The sequence below is a fragment of the Vigna radiata genome, unplaced genomic scaffold (genome assembly GCF_000741045.1).
Source record: "Vigna radiata var. radiata cultivar VC1973A unplaced genomic scaffold, Vradiata_ver6 scaffold_170, whole genome shotgun sequence".
NCBI lineage: Eukaryota > Viridiplantae > Streptophyta > Magnoliopsida > Fabales > Fabaceae > Vigna > Vigna radiata.
Window position 1 is genome coordinate 514,653 of NW_014542552.1, and position 7,791 is coordinate 522,443.

Sequence of the window (7,791 nt, forward strand, 5' to 3'; positions counted from 1 at the left end):
GATTATTCAAGTATGACTTGTGATAATCGATTATTGCTTCATGATAATCGATTATTCTAGTACAAAAGCATGTGATAATCGATTATAGCTTAATCATAATCGATTATGCCAGTAAAAATTACAATGTTTAACATTTTCCTACTACATTCAAAATCTACAGGTTGCTTTTTAAATATTTTCCTACTACATAAAAAATCTATAAGTTGCAGCATCATCAAAACATATCTTCAGGTTTTACCAATACTCCTTATTGGTAACAAAAAGTGCCAAAGGGGCAGGTGAATGTGGTTTTCTCTTGATCCCCAGGTGCACTATTGATTTGAAAGTAACCAGAAAAACCATCAAGAAAACAGTAATGGGATTTACCTGTCAGGCGCTCCAGCATCTGATCAATGAATGGCAGGGGGAAATGGTCTTTCCTGGTTGCTTGATTCAGCCTCCTATAGTCAATGCAGACTCTCCAGCTGTTCTGCACTCTTGTGGGAATCAACTCATACCTCTCATTTTTAACAACAGTGAGGCCAGTCTTCTTGGGCACAACATGGATGGGGCTCACCCACTGACTATCTGATATGGGGTTGATGATCCCAGCTTGCAAAAGCTTCGTCACCTCCTTCTTGATAACATCCATAATCACTGGGTTTTGCCTTCTCTACGGCTGTCTCACTGGCTTTGCCCCTTCTTCCAATAGAATCCTATGCATGCATGTGGATGGGCTAATACCAAGGATGTCCGCCAAACTCCAATATAATCACTGAGTTTCATTATTTTTAGACTACCAATACTTCTAAAATACCATTTCCTGGGATTTTACATAGTTATAAAATTGTTTAATATTAAAATAACCAAGTCTCACTATTTTTAGACTACCACCATTTCTACAATATCATTTTCTGAAGTTTTACATGTTTTATTTTTAATCTTTTATATTTATTTTATTATCACATGTGTATAGAAATTATTCTACCTTTTTATCTATTTATTTTATTTTTAAACTAGCTTTTTATTTATATTTATTTTGGAGTAGCATGAAAATATTTTATTAATCAATTACTATTATCTATTATATAAAAGTTAATCTAATATCTAATATCTATTATAATATAATAAAAGAGAAAGTTAGGGAACTTATCTTCTTATTCATATTTATTATATTGAGAAGTGTCTCAATTATTTATCATTTGATATTTTTATGATATTAATTATTATTTTCTATACTATTTTTTTTTCTTTTATGATATTAATTATTATTTTCTATACTACTTTTTTTTCTTTTATGATATTTTATTACTTAGTCACCTAATAAAATTAAATCTATTATAATCTAATAGAAGAAAATACTAGAAAACTTACTTTAATAGTCATTTTATTGAAAGTGTCTTAAAAATTAGGTTTTTAGTTATTTCACATTTTTAATATCTTTTTTAGTTATATTTATTTTGTTGACAACATGTGCATAAAAGTTAATTTATTTTTTTATCCATTTATTTTATTTTTTAATTTTAGTTATATTTATTTTATTGATAGATGTGCATGAAAGTTATTTTATTTTTTTTAATTATTTTATATTTATTTTGCTCATATGTACTAGGGATGGCAACGGGTCGGGTTCAGGTTGAATAGTGTGATACCTGAACCCAACCCGTATGTAAAAAAGTGTACCCGTACCGGTCCCGCTATCCGTCGGATACTCGTATAAAAAAAATCCGCGAATTTTTTTCAACCCGCGGATACCCGTTTCAACCCGCAATTTTTAAAATTTTTTTTTCTCAAACAGAATTAGAATCAATGTTTAAATTAATTATTTTATAAAAACGGGCCAAAAATTCAAATCTTTCATAACATTTAAGATGGGCCAAGCCCAAACCCTTCTTTTAGGGTTTCTTCTTTTCTTCTCCATCTTGTGCCCAGCCAAGCCAACTGCTTCTTTCCCGTTGCCCTCTTTCAGTAAGAAGGCCTCGCTGCCCTCTTCTTCGGTGCCTCCGCCACCGAGATTGCCTCTGTTTAGCTCCATTCAGTTACCACCGCCCATGAACGCCGCCTCTTGGGATGCGTTAGCCTCCCCACGACAACGAAGCTCGTCGTCATCTCCTTCACTGAACCTTAGCCCCGCATCGACGTCGGGCACTGTCAACCACCATGACCGCTGCCAGCACGAGCCTTCGCTCAAGCCGCAGCCTCCATCAACACTGCAACTTCATCCTATCAGCACCTGCTCCGCCATCGCGCCACTGCTATTGTTGGAGCCGAAAGATCTGCCTTTTGCCCAATATCACTCACAACATTCTTTTGGTCTGAAAGAGCAAAGAAATTGCTTCCCTCATCTTGGCAGCGACTACGACATGTTCGACAACGTCGCCAGTTACGCATGCGGCGGCAACGCAAGATCTGTATTTGCAGCAGCACCGTGACGAATGTGACTCTGCGGCTTATGAATGGTTACCGTTAGAAGAAGAAGAACAGGTTCAGATATATGATGGTGCCGGTGTGGGAAATGGAATATCCTTAGCCGTCGGGATCCCTTTCTTGAGTTTGCGTCCAATTCCTGTTGGATGGTTTGTTCTGTGACCTTTCAAAATTGAAATTTAGGGTTTGATGCAAACACAGAATACATCAACTTTTTCAAGGACGAAGGATAAAATTGTATTTTCATTTTTTTCAAACGGGTAGAGAGTATCCGCGGGTATGAATAATATGGTATCCGAACCTGACCCGTTAACTAGTGGATATTAAAATACCCGTTATCCGCGGATACCTTTTACCCGTGAATACTTAATACTCGTAACGAATTTTATCCGTGGATACTCACGAGTACGGATTTTTATGTCATTCCTAATATGTACATAGAATTTATTTGACCTTTTTACCCATTTATTTTATTTTCAAACTGATTTTTTATATATATTTGTTTTGTTGCGCATGAAACTATTTTATCAATCAATTATCTATTATGTACAAATTAAACTAAAATCTAATATCCATTATAATATAATAAAACATGATACTGGAAAGTTATTTTCTTATTAATATTTATTCTTTGAGTGTCTCAATTTGTCAATTTTTTTGTCATTTGATATTTTTATGATATTAATTATTTTTTCTATATTTTTTTTTCTTTTTATGATTTTTAATTAGTAGGTCACTTAATATGATTAAATTTAAAAAATATATTTTTATTTTATTTTGTAAGATACTAGCATTTAAAAATAATAATAATAATAATTTTATATTATTAACTTATAATATAAATATTTCTATTATTGAGTATTCTTTATATTTTAGCATTTAAAATTTCAATTGATATTAACTAATAAATAATAACACCAATCATCGAATTCCGTATTAAAATTGTATTTAATAGTTCATTTTATAAATTTAAAATATATATATTTACTAGTGCAGAAACGCTGTTTAACGTCGGTTAATTTGGGCTTTTAACGTCACTTACACAACGGACGTCTATAAGGGTGACGTCCATGGGATGTCGGAAATGCTCTTAACTGACGTCAATATAAACGTTGGTGAACGATATCCACCGACATCCATATAGACGTCTACTCATACCCGCACCGACATCTAATTTCTCTATATAGACGTCCACCTATGCATAAAACTGACGTTTACATGAATATATAGAGGTTTAAAATGACAATAACCGACGTCTATGTTCCTTATAGACGTCGGACCTGGCACTAACCGACGTCTAACAAAGGCATTGTGTTTTAGTGCAGTTTTGATCTAGACTTTCGGTAGCATAGTGCAACACTCTTCTCTCGCTAGTTTCCCCACAAAAAAAGCTTGCGTCTTTTGAATCTTCTATGACATTTCAACCTAAAACCGAACCTGGGTCCATGACTACTTCCCATTATTCAACCGCAAAAAAAAAAATTACGGTGACACGAGAACTAGAGAAGGACCCAAGTTCCATTTTGGGTCGAGAAGCCATAGAAAACTCAAAAGATCGCTACTCTTCTTGTGAGGAAACCAGCAAAGGGAGAATGTTATACTATGTTACCCAAAGAGAGGATCAAAACTGCACTAAAACACAACACAAAGAAAGCAAATTTTAATCAGTTCAACCACAAGATAATAGATGAAAGACTAAATAAAGTTTAAACTGTAAGCATGAAAAAAAAACCACGCACCTGGGGTACAAGAGAGAAAAAGGAGAGGAGGAAGACGAGAAACAACAATAGAATGCCAAAAAAAGAGAAAAAGAAGAGGTGCGACAAGAGAAAAAGGAGAAGAGGAAGACGACCGATATCAGAAACTGAATGCCGCGAAGAGTTGCGCTATATTTAAAATGGAATTGGGTGTCGGTTGTTTTCCAAAAACCGATGTCTATAGACGTCAGTTTTCGTACTAATGTGACGTCCAAGTGAACATTTAAAACTGACTTTTTGAATACCCATTAGACGTCGGTTTCTGTTAGGGGGAACCGACGTCTAGGAAACTGAACCGATTGACATTTGATATCCTGTCAGGAATGTTCACGACTGTTGGTATGGGCCGCAACGTCTATAATAACATACACGTCAAGGCCCTAAATAGCCGACGTCTCAGGCCCTCAAGTTTTGTAAACATAATTATTACAGGTATTATAGACGTCGCGTAGCCCGAATCGCCAACATCAACATTGAAGATTTTTTGTCTTTCCCGCCTTCTAGACATGCCTTAGACGTCGGATTTGGACTACGTGACGTCTAAGCGTCTGAGAATTAGGTGAAAAGCATTAAATGCAGCCCAGTAGACGTCGGGGTGCTGTAGTGCTGACGTCTTGAAATTTGTAGACGTCGGTTTTTGGATAAACCCGACGTCTAGTTTACCAGGTTATTTATGATAATGCCACCATCCGCTCCTATACGTCGGATTACACGCAAATCGACGTCTTATGGGTGATGTTAAACAACATTTTTGCACTAGTGATTTGTAATAAAAAAAAAGCATACTCTCTAATATTATAAATTTCTTTATATATTCTTTAATTTATTTCAGTAATGTCATTAGTTTATGAAATTAAAAATTTTTAAACTAATATCTAAAACGTCAATTATATCTAATTGTTTAATTTAAGAAATAATAATGATAAATAAGTTTAAAAATATATGTTAAAGTTAACAATTAAATTTAGTACTTAAATATACCAAATCATAAAAATTTAAAATTATTTTTAATATTACAAATTTTCATATACCAAAATAGTAATTTATTATAAAATTAACACAATTTAGTTATTTCCTTTTATTAATACTTTTTTTAATTTGGCACTCTAATATCTTGCGCAACTTACTAATTTTTAAAGTTGAAATTCTTTTGTCAATCCATATTATTTATCATTATAGAAAGTAAAATATCTTACGTTAGTTTCTTTTAAATAATAAATTGAAAATATACCCTTTAATACATATTGTAATCTTAAAAATTATTTTTAAAGTACGTTGATTTTTAAAATAAATAAATAAATATTTCTTTAAATGTGTGTTTACACACATTTATTAAAAAAGAATTCTAATATATTTTCAACATATTTATTAGGTTAAAGAATGATTTATATTTAAAGTATTATCCTCATATTTTCCTTTCATGATTTATAATTACTTAACCGTTTAATAAAACTAAATTTTAAAAAATATTTTTGAAACTCAGTAAAAAATTTAGAAAGGAGTTTGAATAGAGTTTTTTAAACTTTTCGCAAATAAGTGTTTAAATGTTTTTGTAAGGATTAGATGGTTTGTAACTAATGTTGAACACTTAAGTACTTTTAAAAAGCCTTAAAAAAACTTTTAAAATGAAAGTAATAAGGTAGTCTTATTTTTATATGGTTCACTCCAAATTGAGCTACCTCAAATGCTTCCTTAAGCATTATTAAGAGATTCCATAAATCTGTTAAATATTATAAATGAGTTTAACCACTCATGGTTTTACAACTGACTCAACTGGTTAGAGGAGTTTCACCACTCATGTTATAAGACTAGTTCAATTGATAAGAATATTTAATTCCACTGAGTTAAACTCAATAAGTGTTTTAATTCACTTCTGAATCTAAAAATAACAAAGTGTTTTTGAAATACAAGTAAAAAAGATTACTCTCATAAAAAGGATATGAAATCAATATAATGAAGTTCTGAAAACTTGCAAAGAAAACTTTTCTTTTTCAAAGACAAAGTCTATACAATATGAGCTTAGAGAGAAAACAACAGTGTAAGCATAAGCAAATATATTTTATGTTGTTGTCTTATCTTCAATCCAGACCGCTTTATATAGACTTCTTCGAAAAAGATTTGTTACTCTAAGCCTTGAATTTCATGTAGGGATATATAGCCTTTTAGTACGAGGTCAGATATTATGTTACGTCTTGCAGAGACAACTATGTTGTTTGTACGGATGAGACAGAAAGAATGCATGAAAGAAACATTCTTCGAATATCTTCCTATATTTTAACGTTATTATGATTCGTTGCAAACTTTTGAAGAAAGTTTTGTACTAAATTGATATGTACATAAAAAAAAGACCATAACACATCAAGCAAAAAAGTACTAATACATACATGCATTAAAAGTGTTACACGTTCCTAAGCCTTAATGCATTATAAGTGAATTAACATTTAGACATAATTTCTTTGAGTAACTTTCAATGTTTTATGATATCTTTCAATTATTGTGTTTAGCACTTTTATTCTAGATAATTTATTTGTTAAACATTATTTTGTTTAGATACTATTATTAAACTTCAAAATAAGTTTTGTTTAAACGATCATCTCATAACAAAATTTTACTTTTATTTCTTAAAATAATATTATTTAAAAAAGAATGTATGTTTATTGATAATAAAATATAAAAACAACTGTGATGAAATAATTTTGTCTTAACAAATTTATCAATAAAAACTATATTTATCATTTTTATATTAAATAGTAATATAAATATTCTTATTATTGAATATTCTTTGTAAAAATTAGATTAATTATATCTCATAAAATTTAACATTACTGATATGTACATATATCAGTTTTAAAAAATTATATTTAAAACAAAATAAAGTAAAATATTGTATTTAATAATTTATTAAAAATATTTAAAATATATATTTGTAATAAAAAATAATTACACTACTTAATATTATGATTTTTGTTTTACTTAATAATTCATTTCAAAGGTTTGAAAAATATATTTATCATAAAATCACGCTTCTTAATATTGTAATTTTTTTATACACTTTCTTAATCATGTTTTAATATTTCCAACTTCAAATTTAACAACTTATAATTTTAGTAAGACCGAATACGTGAAAGCTGATTGTGTTAAAACTTGCCACTAATGTATTTATATTATCATTAAATAAATACAAAAACATACATTAAACCTAAATTTATTGGATGATTCTATAAACACACCTTAGATGAGTATAGAAAAAAAAAATAGATAATTTTAATCATATATATTTTATCTATACACAAATTAGACTAGTTTGTCTGTTCATTAATTGGACAAATCTTGCAATATACTTTAGACAAATTTGAACAAACATTTATTAGATAATTTTTCCCATACCCTAATTAAGCAAGTTTAGCAAAAATTATTAGATGAGTCATTTCATGCATTGATTACATGAGTCTAAGAATATTCATTAGACAAGTTTTTTCATATATTGATTATACGAGTCTATCAACAAACACTAGACACTAGTGCAGCGAAGGGATTTTACCGCGGTTATTTTTCACTATAGGTCGCGGTTTACGAACCGCGGTATATTCAGCCGCGGTAGTAAGTCACAGACTTTAGGCCGCGGTTA